This window comes from Rhynchophorus ferrugineus, unplaced genomic scaffold, assembly GCF_030347505.1.
Source record: "Rhynchophorus ferrugineus isolate W39M unplaced genomic scaffold, kcgeb_rfMv2 rfM2, whole genome shotgun sequence".
NCBI classification, from domain to species: domain Eukaryota; kingdom Metazoa; phylum Arthropoda; class Insecta; order Coleoptera; family Curculionidae; genus Rhynchophorus; species Rhynchophorus ferrugineus.
The window spans coordinates 86,555,974-86,583,746 of NW_027472581.1; the positions used below are offsets into that span (position 1 = coordinate 86,555,974).

Consider the following 27,773-nt stretch of genomic DNA (forward strand, 5'->3'; position numbering starts at 1 on the left):
TCGGTATTAAGCATATCGACTGGCGAGTGATCAACTTAGAGGTCATTCCAGAGGTCACCCGGTCTTATCTAATATTGTTACTGAAATGACTGGTATGATTTTGCTTGTTGAATTTTGTACCCTTGCCATATGGAAAATCAAATTTAGAAACCCAAATATACATTTGCAACCATTGAAGAAAACTGCTCTGTCCTGTCGCCTTGACTACTCTATTTTATTCCTCCTAACCAAGCCTATTTTATATAAAAAAATATTTAAAATAGTGTCAGTCTGTTGAATCGAATGTGCGAACGAACTGGTTAACCCAATCACAATCTATTGTGTATGAAATCCTGATACTGTAAACACTTCAATTTCAACAACACTAATCATTGTTAACATTTGGAAATATACCCCCATTTCTTAAATTATTCAGTGCTCTATCACTTCTCTCATTCTATCATTCTAGTCACGTGATATGACATCTCCTTCTTGAAGAAATAACTGAACGGACGTACATGGTCATTGTCTCGTCTGGACAGCTTTTAGTTTTAAGGACTGTTTTCCTAAGTTTTGGTGTTTCTAAATTCCAGTAGTACAGGACTGAATAAAGAGATACTTCAATTTTCTTTTGGTCCAGCAGAAGGGTCTGCCTAACACCAGCAAAATAGGTTAAGCGATGCTTCTTCAAGTTAAAATTTTTTTCTAATTTCATGTTCTTAAATTCCAAAAACCAACGACTAGAAAATATTTGTGCTCTGCCGTTGATAGTTCTTAACTCTGATTAAACCCTGTAAAGCTTCAGGGATCTAAGCAATGGGTCTAAAGCCTTGATGTTTCCTACTTCTAATAATTTATGTTTAGGGGTGCTCTATGTAACTTCAATCCACATTTGATGACCATACAAACCAAATTGCGATGCTTGCGACGAAGGAATGTTTTGAATAACTGAGCAATTATCAACTTAATGCTAACTTATATTCTTAGAGTGCTGTCTATAATGAACTATGAGTTCTTCTTCATGTTTTATGCCTCGACCAGATTCGACCAACACAATGACTAGAATATATATTCAGAAATATTGACCTAATTATTGGAGTCTTCGTATAAACTATGCTGTTCGGCTAGGTCAGGAGTCCTCCATAAAAAGAACGAGTGCTAGGAAGAAACTATGTCTCATAAATACGGTAGGTAGCGTGGAATATTCAATTTATGTAATTCCATGTATATTTTCACTGATTTTTAGAACTACTTCTCCTTATTTCAGATAAATCGGCATCTCTTTGGGTAGACCTCTTCACATTATAGATGTGAAATAAAAATTCCTTACAAATAACACTTACTCGACGAAGTAGAAGAAAATAAAAAATATGTGATGCTGATATAAAATCGCTAGTATGCTACTTCGAGATTATGTTTTTAATAGATATAAACAATTTATGGTTGTTAAAAGATTTAGTTTTTTATTGAGGTCTTTCTAATGATCAAAATCCCCTTAAAACAATCCTGTGCAAGTTAGATGTTATTGACAATATTAGAATATTAGGTAACACTCCTCAGGGAATATTAATATAAACAGAAGAAACAGTAAAATTATTAACAGCTGCTAGTATTAGGCTTTAATATTACCCAATTTTTTCAAAAGCGAAAATATGAATCTCTCTGTCAAAATAAACCAGGATATAGAAAGTTGAAGGCGTTATTATTAAATTTTACGTGGCTTATAATCAGTAATAAGAGCCTTTAACACAGCACGGAACAAATCGTAAATGACCAAATAAGCGCTCCTAGAGCAAATATGCTTTTCGAATTCGTTTCGCCTTTATTAGTAAAATTTTATTATCGCGCCACTTGCAACACGACTTTTTGGATCAAAACGGAATTTCGACATATAAATCATGTGTTTATTTAAGTTAATTAATATAATAGCTGTTTGCCATAACGTGAATTGCATGTCAAAATATATATTTATTAATATCCATATCAATAAGGTTATATCCAGATTCTAGTGAAGTGTAAAATATTAAATTTGCCATATATTAAATTGCAATCGCTTAAAATATACAATAACTAATTGGTCTTATGGAATAATTAAACCGTGCATATCCTGGGAGAAATTAAATAAATATATTGGTATCGTTTAAAGTCAAGTATAAGCTAGAGTTCACAGATTTATGATTATGATATCTGAAAGGATCTATAGATATAAATAGAAATATAGAAAATAAACTACCTTACTTGGCCGTCATATTTTGAAATGGTTTAAGCCTGCATTAGTGTGTGATGTATCAGCTCTAAGAAAATATAATGAAAATATCAAATGAAAAAGGACAAATGTTAATTATCATGGTAGTTAAACGAATATTATTAATTAACATCAAACTTTCAATAACGGACAAAAGACGCCAAAATTTCAAATGACCAAGAGTGATGTCGTAGCTTTTTCCTTTCCAAAAGGCTATTTCAAGAAAAGGTATCGAGAAAACTTTCGTGACCTATAAACACCAAGATAATCTAAACATAAACCAGGGTTATAAGACCAACTCTAGCTAGTATGATTCTCTGTTCTTTAATTACTGAACTAATTATTAAGTGAAGAGGTAGGTCCTTATCGGTAAGTCACCCAGTCCTCGACCTCATTCTAAGATGGTGGCGAAGCGTCTAATAACTTCAATCAAACCATCCCAAAACAAAAATTTAAAGCAAATAACATAGAAGTTATAAAAGCACGAAATCTCCAACTACATGTCAAATTCTCAAAATTGTTGGAAACAAACCAATCAACAAGAAGGTTTTGGTCAACAAAATGGTTAGATGACGCAAAGCGGGGATTATGTGATTCAAAGCATTTCAGTTAGGTACTGACATATCAGCTTAAACATTAATTAAATAATATTGATATACAGTTTTAACTTATAAAATAAAACAAATATTAATCATTTCTGATAAGTAGGATTTGAACAATCATAATTCATTTATATAATTTGATTAATTATAACCGTTTAATTCTAAATAGCACAAAAATTGTTTCATGAATTAATACGAAAATAATAGTTATTAAGAATTAGAAACATTTGGTAAAAATCAAATAAAAATAAATTATGCTAATATGGACCGATGCCAAAATATAAAAGATAACCTATATTACCTATTTTTCCAAAAGTGACAACATTTCTGATCTAAATTTCTACGAAGATTAATTTAAATTGCGAGTTTTTAACAGGTGAAGACATTTTAGATATTTTTATTTCTCAATTTAGAATGACAACTATCGAATAGGATATATTTCTAATCAGTTATCTACTTCTATCTTTTTTATTTTGGTTGTTTGTTTGATTCTGATTATTATTTGTCCTCATTCATAAAACATAGTTTAATTAAAACCCGATCATATTTTAAATCGATATATAACCATGAAAAGTGAGACATGATAAAATGAACTGATCTCAAATATCAAAAGAATCAAAAGAATATCCATGTGTAGGCATAAAAGTGCCTGGAGGAAAAGCCCATTTTAATACTGTTCTATTGCTTTTCAGGCAAAAAAAATCATTTTCGCTGGCATATTGTGATTGGCGACCAACTTACTACCACAATCCCAATCGTAAAGCCATAGGTTAGTCACTAATATGGAATATTGATGATCATATGGTCTGACTGTAGATATAGTGAGACCATTAAGATGTATTGTATAACGAGTAGCTAAAACCTAATGAATGCCAGTTAAACAAATTGGATGAACATATTGTTCATGTTGCAACAGGCATTATTGCAACAGTTTTGAAGGATACATAGTTGCAGCTCGAAAGTTGTGTGGCACCTAGCGTATTCACAAAAAAACAACGCCTTCAGATTACCATTTGTTCAGATTCACGCAGCATATCGTCAACGTGACTAGAGGGGTGAAACAAAGCTATAGATATTGATGGAAAATTGTTTTATTAATATATATTCACAACATATTGAGAATTTAGAAGGCTATCTTATATGGGCGTAAGCGAAACAGTGTTTTAGTTTGTTCATTTGCGGCTAGGTGGCTTGAATTTTAAATTTAGTAGCAAAGCTAAATTTGACATATTCAGCTTTCAGAAAACTGCTCTAGAAAACAAGAAATCGTAAGGTTTAATTTTGGTGGAAATAATCAAGAAATTACTGGATATTTTGGGCTTTTTTAGTAATTAACAAATATACTTCCTATACAAACAATTTGATTTATATACAAGGAATTTCGGTTTAATTTTTTTACACGACGAAGCTTTTGTTGAAAGCGTTTCTTTCGAATTGGATGCATTTTTCAAAATGGCTGACAAAGAAAACTTAAAAAACATAAAAACTTAAGTGTTAAATGTTCTTATTATGTTAACTCTGTTTTTATGGTTCTTTTTTGATTAAAAATGATGATGATGTTAGAATTGTTTCAGGTGTTGACTTACATTGATTTGCGTCCCAAGATGTGATACCGTTTGAAATAGAATGCATAGCTTTACTAGGATCCTGCCCTATATCACAAATGGTTTTTAGCAATAAGTAATGAAAAACTGATGGGATGGATGAGAAAAGTAAATAGAATAGGTAAAGGCAAGTTTTGTGTTAAATTTGTTATACTATGTTTTAATGTACTGTTAGTATAATATAGATTAGTATAATATTTAAACATAGAAAAATCTAAGAACTTCCCTTTGATATAATATTTGCTTGATATATATTAAATTTACATTTAAATAAAATGTATTTTTAAACATTCATTGTATTTTTATTTTTACAATTTTTATAGCTGCTATTATTATTAATAAAATATTTTAAATATCCCGCTACTCATATTGTTAGTCGCGCCTTCTGGTTGCAAATGAACGGTATACTTGTTCACAGGTACACCCTTCTAATTCCTCTGTATTTTGTGTATACATTCTTCTAGTGTTTTTCAATAAAGGATTTTACAATAATAATTACCCACAATAATTATTAATAAATATTTATTTTCTAATGAACAATTAGATAGATGTGATTTGTTAATTTGGAAATTTAGAAATTATTAAAGATAGTTACAATTACATAAATTAATATTAAATCGCTAATACGTTGACGACTTATAATACATATCATAAAACTTATGCTATTGGAACCCCTTGAATACTATTGGAAGTTTACACTATATGACTTATTTCTAACCAAGATTTATGCTTAGACTGGACAAAAACTTTCCAAATGTGTTTAAGGTTTTTTAATTTATAAGTTTAACAGTTTAAATTAATGAAAAATTTGCAATATTCTCGTTAATTAATATTTATAAAGTCTCAACATATATTAATAATCATAGATTAACTATAAATTACACATTAATAAAGTAAGTTAATAACAACCTTTATGTAATTACACATAAAGAAACGCGCCATATAATAGTCAAAAATGAAACACGATATATCATAATAAGCATTTGCAGAGGCCTATATAACTTTTTATATGTAGATTGCCTTTTATATTTCAGTATTGTGTTAAGTTCATGTTAATGTTACTATTTGGATTTCAGTAATTTATTTGTAAATTCGGCAATTTTTACTAAATATGCAGTAAACATATTTGAAACGTATTTGAAATTATACAGTGTTTAATCAAAATTTTCTGTTCAAAATTCTGAAATTTGAATTTTTTTCACAACCGACGAGCATCAATAGCTATATATAAGTTTGTGGGCAAATACTATACATAAAAAGTGGTTGAATTGTCTAATTTTCAATAAAAGATTGGATTTTTGTGTGAGAGTTTAATAAATCAATAGCTAAGAATGTGATTTTTTTCAAAAAATATTAATTTTTTTGTGATGATCTTTGATAGGATTTGGTTAGGATAAATTGAGCAAAGTTGACCCAAAACAATTTGCGTAAACATTGATTCATACATTACAAACAAGCTTAAATTAAATAGAAATTTCCATATTTTAAATTATTACAAGTTTACAGATTACAGAACTTATGATATTGAAACCCTTTGACTACTAAAGAAACTTTACACTATAACCAAGATTTACGCTTAGACTGGACAAAATTTTTTTATATGTGTTTAAGGTTTTTTACTATATAATTTTAACAGTTTAAATTAATGAAAACGTTGCGGTATTCTCGGTAATTAATATTTAAAAAGTCCCAACATATATTAATAATCATATATTAACTAAAAATTACACACCAACAAAGTAATTATTAATAAATATCTATTTTCTAACCGGCTAATAGAGCTTATTAGAGATAATTTACAATTAGCTTTTTCTAAGTTAAAAAGATAATAAGAGCAACCTTTATGTAATTACACATAAAGAAACGCGCCATATAATAGTCAAAAATGAAATACGACGATGTGAGCCAATAAATTTGTCAACGGATTTTTTTCGACACGATTTTCGAACCGAAAAAACCGTAACATATTCTTGACCTATAAATATATCATATCACTTGCGCGTTGAAAATGGACCAGTGACATAATTATAACATCAAACATATTATGTGACAAAAAAAGACAAATAGTTTCCCTATAAACACCCGCCAGTGGTAATAAGGAGTAGAAACCGAACGTCTTACACTACTTCTTACACTCGCATATAAACAGTCTACGGTTCACGTTCTATACGACGTGCAGGACATGCTGCTCTTCAACTTACGCCAGTCCTCCCAGAGATTTTGTTCGGTAAAAAGCTGAAACCCGTCTATCGCACGCACATCTATCCGTTGATGTTTTGTTTTTGATGCGCGACATAAACAAAACAAAAGGAAAAATTAATTCGTCGCGAGTTTCGGTCAACATTTTTTTTCTTCTCTCGTGTTCACCGGCAACGTTATCGGTACTAGTGTTGAGTGTTTTGTTTTATTTTTTTGTCCAGTGCCTCGATTTCCCCAATATGTCTTAATAAGTGCCCAGAAAATCGTCAGTTTTCCGCGACCGTATACAACTTCCTAGTGATTCAGTGATATTCTAGTGCCTTCGTCGAAAATTGCGGTGATAAAGTCTCGGTTTTGCCGGAACTTCTCAAGGTCTCTCCGTCTTTCTAAAATTGTATTTAATTTTTTTTTGTAAATCGGGGTGATCTGTGAATTATCTATCAGGAGTGCTTGCTTCCCCCAGGGCCTCGACTGGAGTTAAAAATACGGTAAGGACTTTTTATTTACATCTTCACCTGAAGGAAGGCGAGGATGTTTTCGGATTCGAGAAAAATTAAACAGATAGCCGTCGGGATAATCCAATTATTTTCGATTTTTTACGTAAATAAGCTTAATTGTAACGTTTAGTTATCGGCGGCGTTTTTTAAAAACTTTTTTGTTTACGATTTTTATCATGGCATTTTATTTTATTTTATTATATTATAAGAATTCGAATTTAATATAATAGTTTTTTTGACATACTTTTCTCAATTAATGTTTGAAAAGTCAACAATCACATTTTAGTTATAGATTGTGTTAAAATTGTTAAATAACTAAGCATGTTAGTATTTGCTAATAATAGTGTTAAATTATTTAACATTTCATTAATTATATCCAGAAGATTCGATTTTTAATATATATTTAAAATAATTTTGTATGCTTTAGTGCTTTATTGTCATCTGATATTTGATATTTGAAACTATAAGTTTTAAACTATTTTAACGAGTTTTTTGAGGGAGATTTTTTTTGTCCAGTTATAAAATACAAGTTTAATTGTTAAAATTAAAGTCAAAGGGAGGACTGATATGTTTTGGTAGAAAGGGGCTTTGAAACCCCTATCCTTTAACCACCACTGCTTTTAAATATAAATCATCCTAGATGATATAGATTTTTTAATGCTTTTTACACAGTGTTCACTAAATTTCAACTAAATCGTTTAAATATATTTTATATGATATTCATTATATTGACAAAGGTAGTTTCGAAGAAAAGAGGGTTAGAGTTTGAATTAAAGTTTTGACTTACATTCGGTTAATTCTTCAGCAAAATTAAGACTATCTAAAGTTCATTCATCCAAACGAACTGCTCCAAATTCTCTAAAAGCAGCAGGAGTGTGCAGTTTAAAACTTTTTTTATGCGTAACAGCTTCAGCATAAATGTTGATTCTTATGAGTTTCATAATTTTCAAAATTGATAAAAGGTCTTCACTAAAAATTAGCAATTTTCGTTATCGGTGTCCTAGCCAGTATATGCGTTGGAGTTCAAAATCATGAATTTAATGATTAATTAATTGTTTCGAGCTTCTGATTATATACGAAGTTCACGTTGATTAGTTATCATTTAAAGAATACAAATAAAATAAGCATTTTCTTAGGCTTAATAAGGCCTATATATACCTTTTATATTTCTGTATTGTGTAAAGTTCATGTTAATGTTACTATTTCGATTTCAGTAATTTATTTACAAAGTTCTTTAATTATTACTAAATATGCAGTTAAAAAAAATTGTATAATTCGGCGATATAATTAGCTCTGACTACTTTTATAGCTTTTGAACATGTGGAATTATCAATAATATATGTTGATTGATGTTTTCAACCCTAAAATATAAATGGCTGCTTATGTCTATTAACTGGATTAATAAGAATAATTTTTCCAATAAACCATGTTATTATCAACGTACAAAATCTCGATATTTAACGCCAATATCCTGTACATGTTCATTTTAGGTGACAACACTTTCGATCTATATTTTTACGAGGATTACTTTAAACTGTGGTCTTTTAATGCCAAACTTTATTCCAGTTCGGTTCAGAATAAGCTGCGAATTATATTTCAGATGTTGTTATTTATATCGCAATCTAGAATGAAAGGTAGCGAATAAAAATACACTTAATTAGTGCCTGAGGCGGCGAGGTTTATTTATTATCAGCTTCTCAATAAAATGTTTAACAGTTGTTTCTTTTTGTCTTGTTGTTATTTGTCTTAATGGGAATCAACATTATCTGGATTTAAATAAAAATGTAAAATCTTCTTTATTTAGAAGAACGATTTGCGTTTTTTGGAAATACAGAGTGACGAATCTAAATTAATTATTTTTAATTAGAAATATAATTATCATAATCATCTGTGAGATTTATATATAGATTAAATTTTACAGTATTTAATTAAAACTTTCAAGAGTGTTCACAATCAAAATTCGGAAATTTAATGTTGTTTTCACAACGGACGAGCATCAAATGCGATATATAAGTTTGTGGGCAAACACTATTCATACAGTTTTTGAATAAATAATCAATAGCTAAGAATGTGAATTTTTTTCACAAAATATAATTTTTTTAATGATGATCTTTGATAGGATTTGGTTACGACAAATTAAGCAAAGTTGACTCAACACAATTTACATAAACATTGATTCATACGTTACAAACAAGGTTAAGTTAAACAAAAACTTGCATATTTTAAATTATATGCAACTTTACAGGTTATCAACATTAAATACAATCATATCTGGCATACCATCCTGCCAGTTTTTAAAAAACAACATTTTAATGGCTAATCACTAAGCTGTCAGGTGCTTTCTGAAGATGCAGGATGTAACAACTGCGAAACTTCGGTTTGTAGTCTTCTTGCTACATGTATTTATTTTTAAAAGCTATAGAAGATGAGGAGCTTTGAATAGAAGTCAAAAGCTAGTCAGAACACGTTCTTACATACACTGACTTACTGTGAAACGAAATTGCTCTTCTTGGTTTGTTTTTCCGCAAACTTTTTGCAGTTTTCTTTATATAGTGTTGATCAAACAGTATATTATTAGTTTTCGACTTTCTTTATTCAAATGATATTTTTGAATTGGATAAAAAATATTTAGTAGGAAGGAAAGAAAAAGTTCTATATATGAATATCTAAAATTTGTCTAAAAACTACCCGTCTCTGGTAATTACAAGCTGAATTAAGTTAAGTGGGTTAATCAGGGTTAATTAAGACTACATTTTATCATGTGAAACTCAAGACTAACAAGTCACTACATGCCAATTGAAATAATATCCAATGTTCATAATAAATTGAGTTTTGTTTATAAAATATATATTGATTTTATTACTAATAATATAATAAAAACAAAACCGGAGTTGTCTCTAGTCAAATACAACAATTTTCTTTAACTTTAATTATATCAGTTTTTTCGCCAATTAAAACTCCAATTAATGATATATAGTCTGTTCAAAGTTATTTTGTAGATACGTCATTTAAATTACTGACGCAATGTTGCCGCATCGACTCTGAGTTTTAGTTCAGTTTGGCTTTGACATACACAAAAATTCTAATCTAAATAAAATAATTGAACCAAAATGTTATCAAATATAATTTATGTTAACATTATAGTACATTTCAAAAAATTACAGTTAATTGTACAGGCACGATAGTTTATAGGTTAGAGTTATAACCTCTTGGCACTATTGACTTCAAGAATTTAGTATAGATCTAACAATCGGACGACTTTGACAGGCTCATTCGTTTACATGTTCGAACTAATCAGACCAGCAATGTGTCTCTTTTTAACTAGAATAAAATGAGGAGGAATATATTGTCTGATTCTAAAAAACTTTGAACTGATTATAATTTTTTTTACTGGTAAATTTTTGCTATTTTTTTTGCTTCCGAGGCAAAAAAAATGATCCAAAACTATGAAGAGAGATGATTTCCTGAAATTTCAAACACAATAACTTAAGATTGCGTAAGCAAATGGAATTACTTTTATATCTAGGCCAATCTATTAGTCTAAAGTACCTAAACGCTCTAAAGTATGGTTTCATTGAATTAGTATTACTAAAAAATCAGAAGTTTAAAGCCATCAATTAGGAAAAACTAAAATTATTTTCTCCTCAATCTTATATTATATATTCTTCAAACCTTAAACACAATTTCAAGAAATTGTATTTGCGAATATACATCAGGTGTAATAATATAACGGTATGCTGGATGAATAAATCTCTACAACTGAAAGACACACGACTTGAAATACGTGAGATAGCTAAACCTCCTCACTTCTCATACGAATCGTTTATTGAAAACTTAATTAAGCAATGGAGACATTTCATACATACTTTAGTAACAAAAGTGAATTCATTTTTATCGGTTATTAATGCTCATGTTTTTAAAACATCAATTGTTATAATAATGTAGAGTTGCTTAATCAACAATAATTATAAGGATCTTGCATTAGACATGACATATATATTTTAATTTCAATGATTAATGATTTTACATTAAATTTTCATGACTTTTTTTGCAGGACGTATATAGAAATCCAATAATTGATTAGACACTAACTAGTATTGCTAATAATTTCTGATTTTAAGCCGGATAATCAATTTATTGGTGCTGGTTTTATTTCATAGACTAGTTTTTTTTGACAATTTCTAAACTTAATTTTAGATATCTGTTCATGTGAAGTAGATACATATATCGTATATATATATATATATATATATATATATATATATATATATATATATATATATATATATATATATAATATATATATATATATATATATATATATATATATATATAATATATATATATATATATATATATATATATATATATATATATATATATATATACATATATACATATATCATACTAGATACATTTATCACAAGAACATGTCACCACTTATGTAACATTGTTTGGTAGAAAATACAAGGTTTGCTATTTTTGGGAATGAAGTCCCATCCTTGTTTACTGTGAAGCGTTTGTATAATGAATTTAATCGTAGCCAGAGTTCACTCAGGGATAAAAATCATGAAGGTCATCTAATATCATTTGTTGTATCTGAAAACTTTGATGCTGTGTTCATCATCATCAAGTCGTCTTGGAAGATCGCCATGTAACTTATCCTTAGACATTAGTATGACGAGCGTTAACAAGATATTGCATGAATGTTTGGTTGTGAAATATATGTATTCTTCCGTATAATTTAACAAAATCTGGAGAAGATACAGCATCACAAATTTTTCTTTTGCAGCCTCATTTGTAGATAATTCCTAGCATACTTCTCTAATTTTAAGGAATTTGTAATTAAGATATATTGATTGATTTTAGAATAACGTGGAAATGGTTGATTAAAGCGAATTAAGTTCTAGGAAATGTTTGTAATCACAAGCTTAAGGACAGCGTAATTTGACGTCCAAGGTAAAAGACATTGTAATTGGTATATTTTAGACAATCCCTGAATACAAACTGTCATTATAGGTGTAAAAATAATTATAAGTTATTTTGAAATATTTTGAATAATTTGATATATGATCTTTCTGCACCAACCGTATTCACCAGACGTTACTTCTTCAGAGGTATCTATTTAGACCAACCTCATTTTTAAATAAATATAGTAATTTATGTTGCCTCTAGCATATAAATTAAACTATACAGTGTGTTATTGAGGCTGCAATAAGGGATGAAAAACTACACCATTTATTCTGTTTTTACAAAAAGTACTTTCATCAACGAATAGATACTTTATTTCAATATACACTAGATCAGTTACGTATGAATATTAAAAACTGCATGGACTTTATTCAGTATTCCAATGGCAATTGCATTAGAAGACTTCAAATAAAATTCGGTTCGAGTTCGTAATTCAGTATTAAATAAAAATAATTGTGAATGGTAAGTATAAAATAATTTAAGTTACATCGAAATTTCTATTCTCTTTTTAGGCGTACTTTTTTCGTTTAATGTGATTGTGTTCAAATAGTATTATATTAAAGTTTTAAATTGTTGTTTTTAAATGGTAAAACAATCACACATTCTACTAATTATTTCGTACTAAAATTATAAAGTTGAGCAAGTTCAGAAAGTACTATTCGTCGAAAAGTGCACCTATGGTGTTATAGATATATGGAATACTTCATCAATTATTTACTACTTTGAAACATACATTTTGAAATGTAAATTTTATCTTACAGAGAAAAACTATATAGCTTCAAAATTGATTCGAGTATATTCAGTGAATGAATCGTGTGTCCATATAAATTTCTATTGCTTTCAAATGTTAGTTTTATTCCTTTCCAATATTATATAAGGAAGATGAACAAGTAATTTCGTTATTACCTAGTAGGTCTCTTTAAAGTTTTTTAGATTAATACAATGTGTTCATTATTGAGTATTTACGTTATCGAGAGTCTACCGTATAATAAACTCATTCACTTTTGTTAAATGTATCAATTTATATGAGTAACTTCGCCTAAAAAACATGAAAAAGGACGAAATTATTTTTCCTTAAGACATTGTTGGCATTTATATCTAACAATTATGTCAGAAATGGTACCATTTATGCTATGATGGTCGTGTATTTTTGTGTATGTGGATATAGGAACTACGTCAACAAAACAACAAATGTCTCTTGATTTGTTCATCAGTTTGCATCATATCTTTTGCCAAGCTATTAATTTTTATGTCTTATTAGAAGTTTCCCCCTACTGACCATAAACCGTACAGTAGTTCTTTCCTTTATTTTTGTATAACATGACATATGAGGTCAATTTATGACAATATGTGGTCGAGGAAATTTATTCAGTTATATTATTTTTATGTTTTCTTTTGTTTTGCTTTGATATAACAGCCAAAGTATCTGCACAGTAGTTTGAGGCTAAATACGTTCTAGTATTTAACGACATCTCGGCAACTTTATATTAACCAATTCGTTTTTATAGCTACAATTTCTTGGATTGAATCTCTATCTTATTTAACCACTGGAGTTTTGATCTTTATTCATTTACGTATTACATTTAAATGATATATTTTTGGAAATCATTCATTGAAGTCGTAGTGATGAAACTAACATCAATCGTCAGTCTTGCACCGAATGTGATTTATGGGAAATAACGAGTTAGATATAATAAACCAATTTGGCGTTGATGTTGCGTCATTCACAACGCTGGTGCAAATTTATACACTGATTCACGCTCTTTCTAATTTAAATAAACAATAAAAGTTTGATTTTGGAATACGAATGTACGTTAAGATGCTTCAGGGAAGATAATGCTATTTCGGGCTGATAGTTTCAATGGGATTTTAAGGTAAATTTTCTGCATTCTCATAGTTTTTAAATATTTTTTTTAGTCTAAATTCTGTCACAAAACATGGCTACAATGAAGCAGTTAACAGTAAAGTGATATTGTTTATGTGCAAATTGTTGCTAATATTACATAAGTAGTAATATTGTTTTAAATGTATTCATTGTTAATCACGGTCAACGTCAATTGGAGACTTGACATGTGACTAGAACTGACATAGTTATAAATAAATTTATCTTACTAATATATGCATTTTAGTAATTTTTGTCAGCAGTTTTTTCTTATCTAATTTTTTTATAAAATAATTAAAAAAAAACGTACTTAAAAGTAATTATGATACAATCTTATTGCCAACGTAAGGACATTGACAACATTGACATTCAATATGAATTGTACAGAAATATTTAGTTGCCAATTTGATGATGTGGCCAAGTAAAGTGTTGAGATAAATACTTTCGTGGAACTAAAGAGATTCAGAACTATTCAGATTTTTCTCACATGAATGTTGTTTGTTTGGGTTATATATCATTGCTTGAGTTTGCAAAATTGCAGCAAATTGTAACATGAATGTTGCTTTTTATATTTTGGGATGGTGTTAATAAGTATATTCAACATATCTAGTCCCATGCGTTTTGATTGCAAAAAGGAGGAGGTTCTATGCTCGGCTGTATATTTTTTCTTTAATATATGTCCGCCGATTTCTCCGTCAGTTATGGACCGATTTTCAGAATTATTTTTTTATTCGAATGAACTTCCGAGGGAGACATCAAGGGTTTAGGGTAAATGATGTGGCTCGGTGAATGGAGGTAAAACGAAATGAAACAGTGGTGTTTACATTATGTGACCGTTATTTATTCGTAATATAAAAAAATGTGAAAAATACAATAAGATAAAACGGATGGCAACGGTGTTACCTGGAGACGAGGCTTGGGCAGTCGACGGTGGCACGTCTAAACCACGATGGTTGAGGACTGAATGAATCGAAATACCCTTCAATCACATTCCAGATAAACGTCTCGGGTTTGCCGCCGTTGGCTCTGCTGGCACCCCGCCCGTGTTCAACATCTGGGAATATATTTCTGGGTATTTTGTAGACCGTTATTCCACGATGTAAAATTCGACATGCCTCAAGATCGCTACAAGGGAAAACCTCAAATTTCAAAAGCACGTACAATGTTTACACATATTTTTTATCTAAATAATCATATATTGGTGTATAATGTTATTACTGAACTGATGTAACGAAAAATCGGAAGTAGTTCAGTGTAAAAGTCAATCATTTTGCTTTTTAAGCAATAGCCATATCATACGAGACGTCGTGGAAACGCTAAAGGCATCTCTTTCTGTGGTGTAATGGATAGAATGTTAAGCTAACACGCGGAGGTCGACGATTAAATTCCCAACAGGGCAGCATATTCTTTTGTGCTAGTTTGATTGGAATATTTGTTAAATCACCTAGACTAGGTAGCGGACCGGGGGCTTGAAACGTTCCTTATTTTCAATAATTGTTTCTTTTTTCCTATTTTTCCTCATTCGGGCTGTGCTTTTACTTGGGCTATTCATTGTTATACTTAATAAAATAACTGCGTAATTTTTTTGAGTAAATATCTAACACTAAAAAGAGAAAAATCAAATATTTTTCACTAAAAGCTAACTAATTTCACCAAACTGAGTAGTTGGTAGTACTTAAACTATTATTGTAAATAGATAAATAGGTTTAGGTAGGTATTAAGCTAAATTGAGTGTATATAGTAGAATATAAAATACGTGCAGTTGGTCAGTAAAATAAAGTTTTTGTTTATTTTTATTTAGTTATTGCAACGACTATCATGTACATATTTTGTCTTAAAACGTTTTTCTTTTGTTTTGTTTTCTTTGTTTCGATTGTTTTTTACTTTTTAGTGAGTTCCTTATTTATTTTTTGATGTCAATCAATTTATTTTAGAAAATTACCGTTTATATTTGATTCATACTAGTATTACTATTGTTTTGTTGTACTTTAGTCGATACACACGCAAGACAAGTGCGGGATAGATACATCAGTATGTGTTGCCTCCACGTTGTTGTGATTTAATATTTTTATTCAATGTTTCCAAATTTGCAATAAACATTGGTAATTATAAAACTATGTTATATGTAATTGTAATCTATTATCAATTATTATATTGCAGTGTGTTAAAGAAATTTGAACATTTACGCATATATTTGAATCTGTTTCTTAAGCAGCCACACATTTGTGATAGTCCCATGTTCCTGTCAATTTTCAATTTGTCAAGTTCAAAAGAAGTTTTCAGGTTGAGCAAAGGTTGAGTGAAGGTAATATAAAAGGCTTTTGCTTGCTAGAACTATGAATGACTGTATAAAATGCTTGAATAGGGTTTTTTACTTCACCTGCTGCATTTAGAACATATTGTCTCTCATTATCTGATACTAGATCTTCCAATTGTGGCTGTAAATTGTATAAAATATCCTTAAATTAACCAAAAAATCACCAAAATCCATTCACGCTCTTTATAAATTAATAAAAATGACTAATAGAACAGAATAATAATGACCATTGGTCAGTTTTAGTTATCTAAAATTTAATTGGCCGTTTTCCTTCGACCGTACGCCGTTTTATGTTAATTTATGTCGATTAAAGCCGCATTACGTCGAAATCATTGTAAAATACCAACCAATCCCTTGCTTGATTTCCCGATTCGATAGCCATTATTTCTACCGGCATGTCTCAACGTAACCTGTCCCATTTGGCGCATTAGCGTTTGGATTATTAGAATTTTAATCATCCTATCGTTGACTGTCGTCACTCTTAAGCACCAGAAATAATGCAGAATCGACTATTTATCAATAATGGGGTAATAACAATAAAAGATTACATGACAATCGTTTCATTAGAGCCCGTTTCGTTTGTTTTATCGTTATTGCTTGTGAAATATCATCGTTCTACCTTGAAATACGCTTTGTATAATGTGAATCATCTAAGTGTGCTTGTTATTTTCGGTGCTGGAAATATTATCGCGACAGATATTAATATAGATCGTTTTATACTTGAAATATCTGATGTTTCGTTAATAATTTTCCGGTTTTTATAACAGATTTTACTAGCCATAAGCACTCAATGTAAATAAAATACACATATTCAACAAAACATTATAATGATCACTATCTTGACAATATACAAGGTGACTACAATATAAGATATACTACAATGGTGACCATTATAATGTTTAGTAAATATTTGTGTTTTATTTACCAAGAAATAAAAGTATTTTGTACAAATCAGAAATGGGATTATACTCAAAATACGCTCATAGTAGGTTTGTGATAATGCAGCAGGTCAATAGAAAAGTCCCCGGCCTACCATAGTAAAATAAATTTTTTTTCCAAAATTAGCGATTCTCCAACTTTTCGATACCATTTTTGTAGAACGATTTGTCCTTTGCTTCAAAATAGGCCTCAGTTTCGGCGATCACCTCTTCATTCGACGAAAATTTCTTCCCAGTGAGCATTCTTTTGAGACCTGAGAACAGGAAAATATTGCATAGAGCTTCCTCATACCTAAATATTCGTGAATGATATGATTGATGTACACGTTCAGTTGATATCTTCAGAGTGTCTGTTATTTCATTCAATTTCAATTTACGGTCATTCAAAATCACTTTGTGGATTTTTTAAATATTTTCGTCGGTAATAACCTCTTTTCGGCGTCCACTGCGTTCACCGTCTTCGGTGCTCATTTCACCACGTCTAAATTTAGCATCCCAATCCTTGATGGTTGATTTTCCTGGGGCAGTGTCTGGAAACTTGGCATCAAGCCAACTTTTTGGTTCAACTTTTCCCTTCAAAAAGCAATATTTTGTCATCACGTGAAATTCCCTTTTTATCCATTTTTTTCAAAATAACAAAAGTTGATTCACTCAAAATGCTATAATTCACAAACTAATGATCCGACAGCTGTCAAATTTATACACGCATCTTTTCAGGGTTATGGCTAACTAAAAAACATTTAGATTTAATTCTAGTAGCGCCATCTATGTGCCAGGCCGGGGACTTTTCAATTGACCTGTTATTATTGTTCAACTATACAGTTGGTTGTGAAAGAAGGAGTTGTTCAAGGAAGATGATACTGATAGTCTTAGTTAATAACTGGCGATTGTAGAAGTGCCTTTACCGCAAATACTTTACGTAGATATGGCGAATACAGTGAACCAGAGTTGTGAATAATATTTGTACAAGTATTGTGAGACGATATACGATTTGATAGAAAGAACATTATTAAAGTGATTTAACAAATCACGACAAATAAATAGAATTTCGGAAATCGAATTATGACAATGTATTAAACGTCAGTGAAAAAGAAATGGCTTTACGATGACAATAGGAAAGTGAAATTTATTTTGTATCCAGATGACGAGTATTGTAACTATAGCGTCAAGTGAAAATTCAGAAGTTTGAAATGTTTTTCAAAATAGTGAATGAAAATGATGCTTATGGAGGAAGATGAACTACAGCATTAGAGATGAACTGCAGCATTAGGACAAAAGCCGTTACAGGTAATGTGAACGTATGATAGTTTCTTGGAATATCTCGAAGACGATCTTGACGTATTTGATGGACGAATGTTATTATAAGCACCGTTGTAATTTCTTGTATATAATCAAGATGGTGGCTATTATAATGTTTTGTCGAATGTTTGTATTTTATTTATCTAGAAATAAAAGTATTTCTTACATTTGATACTATATGTTTATAATGTTATCAAAAGAAAACAGCCGCTGGAAGTTATCGTTTAGTGAAACGTGATTTCGACAATTCAAATTTGATTTCAATATTTAAGACAAATAACGTCCTGGTAGGTCGAAAACGTTTGAAAATGCGAAGTTGACAACAGCATAAGTGATCAATCATTTATCGAGAAACTTTTCTAATATGCTGAAAGGCGAAAAAGTGATTTTGCAGTATGTCGACGTGCCTTCTTATGCAGAAAGAGCATGGAAGATGTGTTAAAACCACACGGATGGATCACAGACGGTTGACGGTACCTACCGTACACTCCAGACCTGGCCCCATCCGACTACTGCCTTTTCGCATCGATAGGGTACGCTGAATTGATCGTTTAGCTCAAAATAGAAACTGTTTTTTTAATTACTTGATAAATGGGCAATATGTATAGAATGGCTAATATTTTGAATAAATAACTAATCATCGTAAATATTTCTTTTCTATTAAATTTACATCCTAATTCAGTCTTGTACAATGGTGCGATGTTTACATGGGAGTGTATAGTCTTTCCTCATATTTTGCTGAGAATCTCTTAATTTCCTCTATAACAGTGGCAATCCGAAGGTCTCAGTGTAAGTAACTGTTCCTATAGTATCTGGATGCATCCACAATACTTCTTAGCACTTTATTCTGAAATATTTGTATTATGTTGATGTTACTACTCGCAGAACATCCCCATAACGTAAGTCCATATAGATTTTAGTATCTGCTTGCAACTTATTATGTACGGATTATTCGGATCTTTTTCTAAATAACAATACATTTTCAAAAATTTTGATTCTAGTTCTTTTATTTTCTTCTTAATATGCTCTTTCCAACGAAAATTTTAAAATAACGCAGAAATGTGTAGACTCTTGTAGATCCAATAGTATTATCAAACAACTGCCCCACCCTATACAACGTTAATATCTTTCGCTATTTATTTGGCCGGATCTTTCCATCAAAGTCGATCCTCAGCCATATGGGAAACGTTGCTTGGGTGACATCAAGAACCGTACTCGAAAAATTAAATAAAACTTGGTTCGTATAAATAAAAGGATTATAATAATTTCATCTAATATATAAAGCTTAAGATTGTAATATTTAAATATATATTAAAAAGCCTGAGGAGGTCTACGCCCGTTTTTGAATACATTATCACTGTTAGAATGTTCGAAATTAAAGGTCGGCTTCGAATGTTTCGTCAAATCATCTCCATCACAGTTTAAATGCAGTTATTGTACATTTTTATGACGATTTCCTATAAGAATTTATTCAAAATATATTTATTTCCTAATTTTGTATTTATATTTTAAATGTTAGTTAGATTATACGTGGTAAATATTTCTTGGGTGACCATTTTTTGTAAACACAACAATTTAATTGCATGCTTTGAAAGCGAATTTATTAACATAAATTTTAATCATCTGATCACTTCGATTCTGCGATTCTTACTTTCGGAGACAATGCAGAAGAAGCCACACAAAACTCACAACAGGCAAGTGAAAATATAAATTATAAGTAAACACTTTAAAATAAAATATGTACACAATAATCGTTGTAATAACTAAATAAAAATAAACAAAAAACTTATTTAACCTTTGTACTACACGTACTTTAGATTCTACTCTATACAGGCAATTTAGCTTGATACCTACCTAAATCTATTTATTTACAATATTATTTTAAGTACTACCAGCTGACTACTTTGAAGTGGGTGCCGAACCCAAACAGTTATATTAATTTAGATTTGTTTTGTTACCAACAAAAAACATTCAATTTTTTGTATATGTCACAAAATTATATTATCATTTTTATATTTTTTGAGGTTCACCCTTGGGCAAAAAATATTTGATTTTTCCGTATTTAGTGTTATATATTTACTCAACAAATTACGCAGTTACGTTATTTAATATTACAGTGGGTAGACCAAGTAAAGGTGTAGCCCGCATGAGGAAAAATAGGAATAAAGAAACAATGATTGAAAATAAGGAGGGCTTCAGGCCCCGGGGTTCGCTACCTAGGTGATTTAACAAATGTTTTAACTAAACTACAACAACAAAAGTTATTGCCCCCGTCGGGAATCGCACCCGCGGCCTCCGTTAGGGAGCTAAACGCTTTAACCATTACACCATAGAAGCAGTTCTCTACAATATTTCTACGAGGTCTTATATGCTATATTTAGTGCTTAAATACTGTTGGAAATGACATAAAAGAAATTGTTTGAAGACCATATTACCATACATATATTTGAATACCATATCTTTGATTTTCGGATGATTTTTACAAACAATTTTTGAAGTTTTCACATATAATATCGATATCCAGTTTCAACTCCAGTCCAGTAAAGAAGTCTAGTCATATTTGGTTTAAAAATGAGAACCAGAATATTTCGGTGTGACCGTTGGTTTGTTTTCCTCAAATCAGTGCAACTGGTATGGTCTTGTAAATATCATTTAGATAGTATTTAGGGAGATTATTTTGAACATTATTTGATGTTTTGAAAGAAATCGTTGCAAGGGGGAAGTATGTATGAATTTACATGTAGTTTGGCAATATTTATATCTTCCTTGGTTTGCAAAGTTACGCTCTTATGTCCTTGGAATGTCTTGTCTTTATAAAGTTTCAGATATCAATATAAAGAAGTTGGGTTATAGGAACAGTAAGAAGCGTGGTAACAATGAAATAACATATGCAGAAGATATTAGTCGTATATTTTAATGTGTATACCTGGAATATTGTGTAATCAAATTCGCAATTTGTTAAAAAAAATATTTAATATATTTGGGATCCAAAATCATGAGTTAAAGTCCTCCAGCAGGATGTTTCACATTAAAATATTCTTTTTATATTATTGACCCCTGAATCTGCCAGTAAACAACTATCACGGCAATAAAAAAAAGATTTTTATTTTATTAGCGACTGTAATCAAATCAGAGGCCTTTGCCAAAACTTCCTACAATTTACGATAAGCTGATTTTCTAATAATATTTTGAAACATGCATTTCTGAGCCCGAATCCATAACTTAAACCAAAACTCGTAAATATTTAAAGTCAACAAACATTTTATATTGATATATCGTGTGTAGAACTGAGTTAATTAGGTTGTGTTAGGAAAAATGGTGTAAGACTAAACATCTCGATGTTTAGATTTCAATATCGAGCTGACAGATTATCAAACATTACTCTTCAATTATCTCTACGGCATAATATTCTTTAGTTTTGTATATTTTACACATCAATACTACAACTATACTTACTGTTCAATAGGTTTATGGAAAAGGAATAGAAATGAAAGTTTTAGTTGGCTTTTTATGCACTAACTATATAATGTGGGAAGTCGCAGAAGTATTGCAAACGACTTCTTCTATGGTGTAACGGTCAGAGCGTTCAGATCACGGATTCGATTCCCGTCGGGGGCAACAACTTTTTATTAGTCTAGTTTGGTTAGAACATTTATCGAGTCACTGAGACTAGGTAGCAGATCCCGGCGCCTGAATATCATTGTTTATTTATTCCTATTTTTCCTCATACGGGCTGCATCTTTACTTGGCCTATACACTGTAATACTTAATAAAATAACTGCGTAATTTATTGAGTAAATATCTAATATTAAAAAGGAAAAAATAACAAATTTTTATAAAAAGTTGAACAGATTTCGAAAAATTAATAAGGAATTCACTAAAAAGTAAAAAATAATCAAGCTTATACTTTTAACGCAAAAAAAACGTTTTAAAATAAAATACGTACATAATAATCGTTGTAAAAACTAAATAAAAATAAACAAAAATCTCATACCTATCTACTACACGTATTTTATATTCTACTATATACACATAATTTAGCTTAATACCTACTAAAATCTATTTATCAATTTGCAATATTATTTTAACTACTACCAACTGATCAGTTTGAAGTCAAAGTTGAAGTGTAATCTGGAATGTTTGGATATGCTATTTTCTAGTTTTTATTTGTCATTTTATTTCAATTAGTTGCAAGTTAATGAAAGTTGCAGGGCATTAATTATTACACAACTTTTAATTTTCAAGTTATACGATGAAAAAATCACGATGTTTATGTCCCATATCTTAAATTCTAATATGTTTTAATATGGATTTTGCATATCTGTTGTCTTAAAATACATGTTTTGAATGTTTTATTTTTATTTTTCAAATAAAAAATGTTGACACTTTTTCCATATATTATGGAAATTTGTTATTTTTTGTAATTATGTTTTCAATTATGTTGCATGACAGTAACTTAATTAATGAATGAAAAACGAGCATAATATCAAAATTACTTTCCGACAATTTCTTCTCTATTAAAATATCATTCATTGATATTTATAGAGTAAACTATTTCATAAATAAATAATATATGTCTTCGTACTTTTACGTAATGTAACTGGATAACATACCTCCCGTGTTTCTTTTGTTCTTTATAATTATAAAAAGAACATTACAATGATGACATTAGCGGTGATTTTCAATGATCACGATTAGTTGATTGCAGATATCTTCCCGATGTTCTCAATATCACGATTTCCATTTTCTGGCAGAGTTATTATGATGATGCCTCGCTAACAGTACGGTTTGTTTGCATTGTAGCCGCATTACGTGTACCTCGACTGAATCCGTGAAACTAATGAAAACATTTTTTTATGGCGCCTTCTTTCTATGTTTATATTATTCCATATGCAACGGTAGCGGCCGGTAGTTTTTATGAAAACAATTAAGTAGTATTTGTGCTCAAGTTACAAATCGCAACGTTGGTCACCAAGAATATTCTAAAAAAAGACATCTGAAAATAGATTTGAACTATTCGCTAACTATTCAGTCGTAAGTGCCTTAGCGTTATTTGGGTTCGTTGTAAAAAACGCTACAAGACTAAACACCTAATAGACGGTCGTAATTATATAAAAAATAACAAAAGTTGGAAGCTTGTGAGTGGAAATGAAGTGCGAAACTGTTTTCTCTGATTGAAGTTGACAGTTTAACACCGAAAATTTGATTATATTACATTACGGCCTATAAAGTTGGAAAATTTAATAAATTATTTAAATGTTTTGACTTTTTAATATGTTTTTGTTATGTTATAACGTCGATAACGTCAATTTTTATTACGAGTGAAAATATTTGTTTGGAATTCAGAAAGCTTTTAGAAGCTATGTATGTCAAACATTAAGAAATTTTAGTTATTGGTATTTCTTTGATGGTATGCAGGACATAATTTGTTTTGAAAATAATTAATTATTTAGTCAAAAACTGCGATTTTAGTAATACTGTTTGAGTATGTTATGTTAATATTTTCCAATTTTCATTCCCTTCATATAAGCACTTTCACTTTTGTTTGTTTATATGTAATTCATTCAAATAGTTACAGTAATAACATCTTAGTGTTGAAGTTGTGTTTTGTATTAAGAGTAATATTGAACAGTTTACTACTAGAGATGAACATGATGATGAAATTCACAAATTTTTTCATAATTTGACGAAACTTATGAAATAATTTTCTTCCAAACTGTTATTTTGTTTGATTATTCAAGAATATTTTAAAATGTGCTTTTATATACATTTTATTTGTCAGTATTTTTAATATAAACAATATGTTTTACTTCAATATGTTCCTTCATAATAAATATAATGTTCATTTATAATAAAAAGGAACAATTCACTTATTTAAGTCCTTGTAGTTGACTGATCATGATTAACTGGCGTTATTAGGTTTAAAGTTAAAATTTGAGGTAAAATTAGTAATTCAATGTTATCACTTCTATCTGTCAGAACAGTTTATTTTGTATAAGTGCTTGAAATGCTCTATATTTTACTTGGAGTTAATTTTTGTAGATTTATGTAATCTATTTATGGGACTTTTCATTGCTGGGGATAGTGAATCAAATTGTCATATGTCATAGATTGGCTTTAATTCACAAGAAACTCCATTTTTTTCATCTTGATGCCTTCTTATAGATTATAAATTATCATGCTTCCAATTGGCGTCATCGTTCCTGCTTTTTGTCTTTTCGAATTTGTCTGACAGTAATTTCTCTTGTAATTCAGCTATACTGTATGGTTCTACAACCAATCAATTAATTTTTCTCAAGTTAAAGGAACAAGTCAATACCTCCTCATATTCTATGTATTCATCTCGTTCCATAGTATATTGTCATTTATATTAAGCATATTAACTACAGGATTTTCTCACACATCATTAACACTCTTAACCGAAAGCGGTAATCTGGAATCAAAATGGTTTGCCAGGCAAGAACCAAGAGTTTTTGGTAATGTGTTGTAACTGACGATGAAAATTGGACTTGTGTCAAAATTCTGGTTTAAAAAATCAATTAAAATAGCTTCAATATCGTTCAAGTTTAGGAATGGATGTTTTCAATTGTTGTCTCAATAGTGTGAAGCCATTATCTTTGAGAAACGAAATGTCCTTTAGCTTAACCGCCATTGCTTATTACTTCTGCCGCGGTAATTGAGTTCTTGCACGCCTTTGAACGAGATATTGGTTGAGCCAATAGCAGATGATCCGTTAGTTGTCATTATTTTTGTACTTTCCTCATTACTTTACAAACCTATAAACATTATACTAAACAAAAAGAAATAGTACCAAAATAAAATAATCTCCTATTACCAATTTTGATTCCGAGAGGACCATGTGGCTGGAAAATGAACTGTACTGCTCTGTCTGCTCCCTTTTTCATTATAACTCAATAATTGATGAAGAATTACAAACAAAACGATAAAAACTACGAATAAGAGGGCAATGTGAAAGAAAGAGTACAAATAGAATAACAAATACACTACAAATGATCTAAAATGTTTTCTTTAGAAGCACCGATTCCTGTTCTTAGGACGTTCACCAATAAGTTTCTCGTCTATATCATATATTTGATTTATTGCTTTAAGTAATACTATTTATAACACATTTTATGTCGTTAATCAATAAGTAGACCCTTTCAAGCCTCCGTGTACGTTCCACTTTCCAATGTTTAGTCTCCTGTATTTTTTCTAAAGCTCGAATGGCTTCGGTTTACTCGCGCTGTGCTTTTAAAATCGAACGAACGAACGATTTGTTGTCATTTACATTTTCGCGAAATCCAGTGCCAAGTTTATGGGTTCATGGTCAGCATAATGGGTTTCGAGAATCGAGATCATCCAGACCTGTAGCAGATCTGATTCCGTTTTATAAACTGACGAGGGCTATATTGTTAAATATGTGACACGTCCATTTGTGCAGGCCAAACGAAAGACGGAATATGTTCGGCTGCTTTTACGTGGATCGCCTTTTAACGAGAACTATTTCGATACCATTAATTCCCCTGTTGTTTTACGATAAACACCATAAAGTAGGAGATTTATAAGCATCGAAAATAAAAGTTTATTATAAACATTTACGGCTAACATAAAAGCTGTTAACTAGTAACATTTTTTCTACTGTACGTCAGACGATTCATTGAATAGGTAAGTTGGTGTGAAATAAAGTTACGGAATGTTTTGCATTCTAAAGTTTTTCAAAAGTATTATTTAATTATTACATTGTTATATAACTAGGAGGACCCGTTGGCTCTATCTCAGTCTCTGGTGAAATAATGTTTATACATGTCACTGTTGTATTTTTTATTATATGCACTACACAACACTACACAAGATCAGATGGTTTGAATCTTTTGAGTCTGTGTCGTTGCTCTGGTGGCATACAAATGTTGCATTACTTCAATATTCTCATGAGAATGCAGTCTTTCCTCATGCCTCCTTGCAATTCTCTTGATTTCGTGACTAACTCTGGGAATCTGAATGTCTCGATGTAGGTAGTCAGTCCTGAAATATTTAGGTGCGCCCACAATACTTCTCAGGACTTTGTTCTGAAAAATTTGTATTTTGTTTATGTTACTCTTTGCAGAACATCCCCATAATTGAACTCCGTATGTTCATATAGGTTTCAGAGTATTTGCTTACATAATAGCACTTTATTATGTACTGATAATTGTGATTTTATTCCAATTAGCCAATACATTTTCCTATATTTCAACTCCAGTTCTTTTCTTTTCTTCTTTATATGTTCCTTCCAACGAAATTTTCCATGAAGATTCATTCCGAGATATTTAGCGTTGTTGCTTATGAAATGATAGTATTATTTAATGTTATTGGCGCTTGTAGGGCTTGGAGCTTGTGTCCAATTATTTATATTGTCACTTGCCTGTTTTCGTGTGACTTCTTCACTATTATCTCCGACAGCTATAATAGCAGCATCATAAGCAAATATAACCATCGTAATATTCTCCGTTTATGGTATATCACAAGTGTAGAGTAGATAAAGCTTCTTTTATTGTAGAGTAAGTTTCTTCTTGTTTAGCTCTAAACATTCTGGCTGTAATGTACGATTTTACTAATTCGGTATATTGTCTTGGTAACATTTTCTGAAGTTTATGAGCAAGGCCTTCATGCCAAACCTTGTCAAAGGCTTGTGCTACATCTAAAAATGTAGCTGAACATACTTTTTTCTTTCGCAGGATTTTTCAATATCATCTGTTATTCTGTGGACCTGGTCAATTCTTGAATGCTTGTTAATAAACCCAAACTGGTATGTTGGTATTAGGTTATTTTTCGTTTAGTAGTTCTTAATAAAGTTTCAAAGAACCGATAGTGCTGTGCTGTTTACCTAAATATTCTGTTTTATACAACAAGTAACAAACACTTGGATTCGGATTAAAATTGTTTGGTTGGACATATTTGATAAACGAATCTACGGTAGAAGTTTAGAGAATAATTGGTTTACTAATAATACAAGGATTCCTTAGCAGTAGCCGAAATATGAAATTGATTAATTTTCGCTTATTTTCAACCACATCATAGGAAAAAAGTCACTAGCTGGAATGTTAGTGCACATTATCGTTGAAGATCGTTGTGTAGATTTATTTAAATGCTATATCAAATACCTAGTTGTAACGCACCTGTAACGTTGAGTTTTTTATTGATGAATAAAATATGGACCAGTAAGTAAACATAGTTGAGTGTTACAATTTTGAAAACAATTCT

At 30.2% G+C, this 27,773-nt stretch overlaps 1 protein-coding gene across 1 annotated transcript in view; it reads left to right on the forward strand.

Moving 5' to 3' along the window:
- The first annotated feature begins 6,634 nt into the window (after nt 1–6,634).
- Nucleotides 6,635–27,773, forward strand: part of LOC143190780 (uncharacterized) — a 304,709-nt gene continuing 283,570 nt past the window's right edge. Inside the window, exon 1 of the mRNA XM_076395341.1 lies at nt 6,635–7,117. The gene's annotated coding sequence lies outside the window, so the exon portion shown is untranslated. The remainder of the gene's footprint in view (nt 7,118–27,773) is intronic.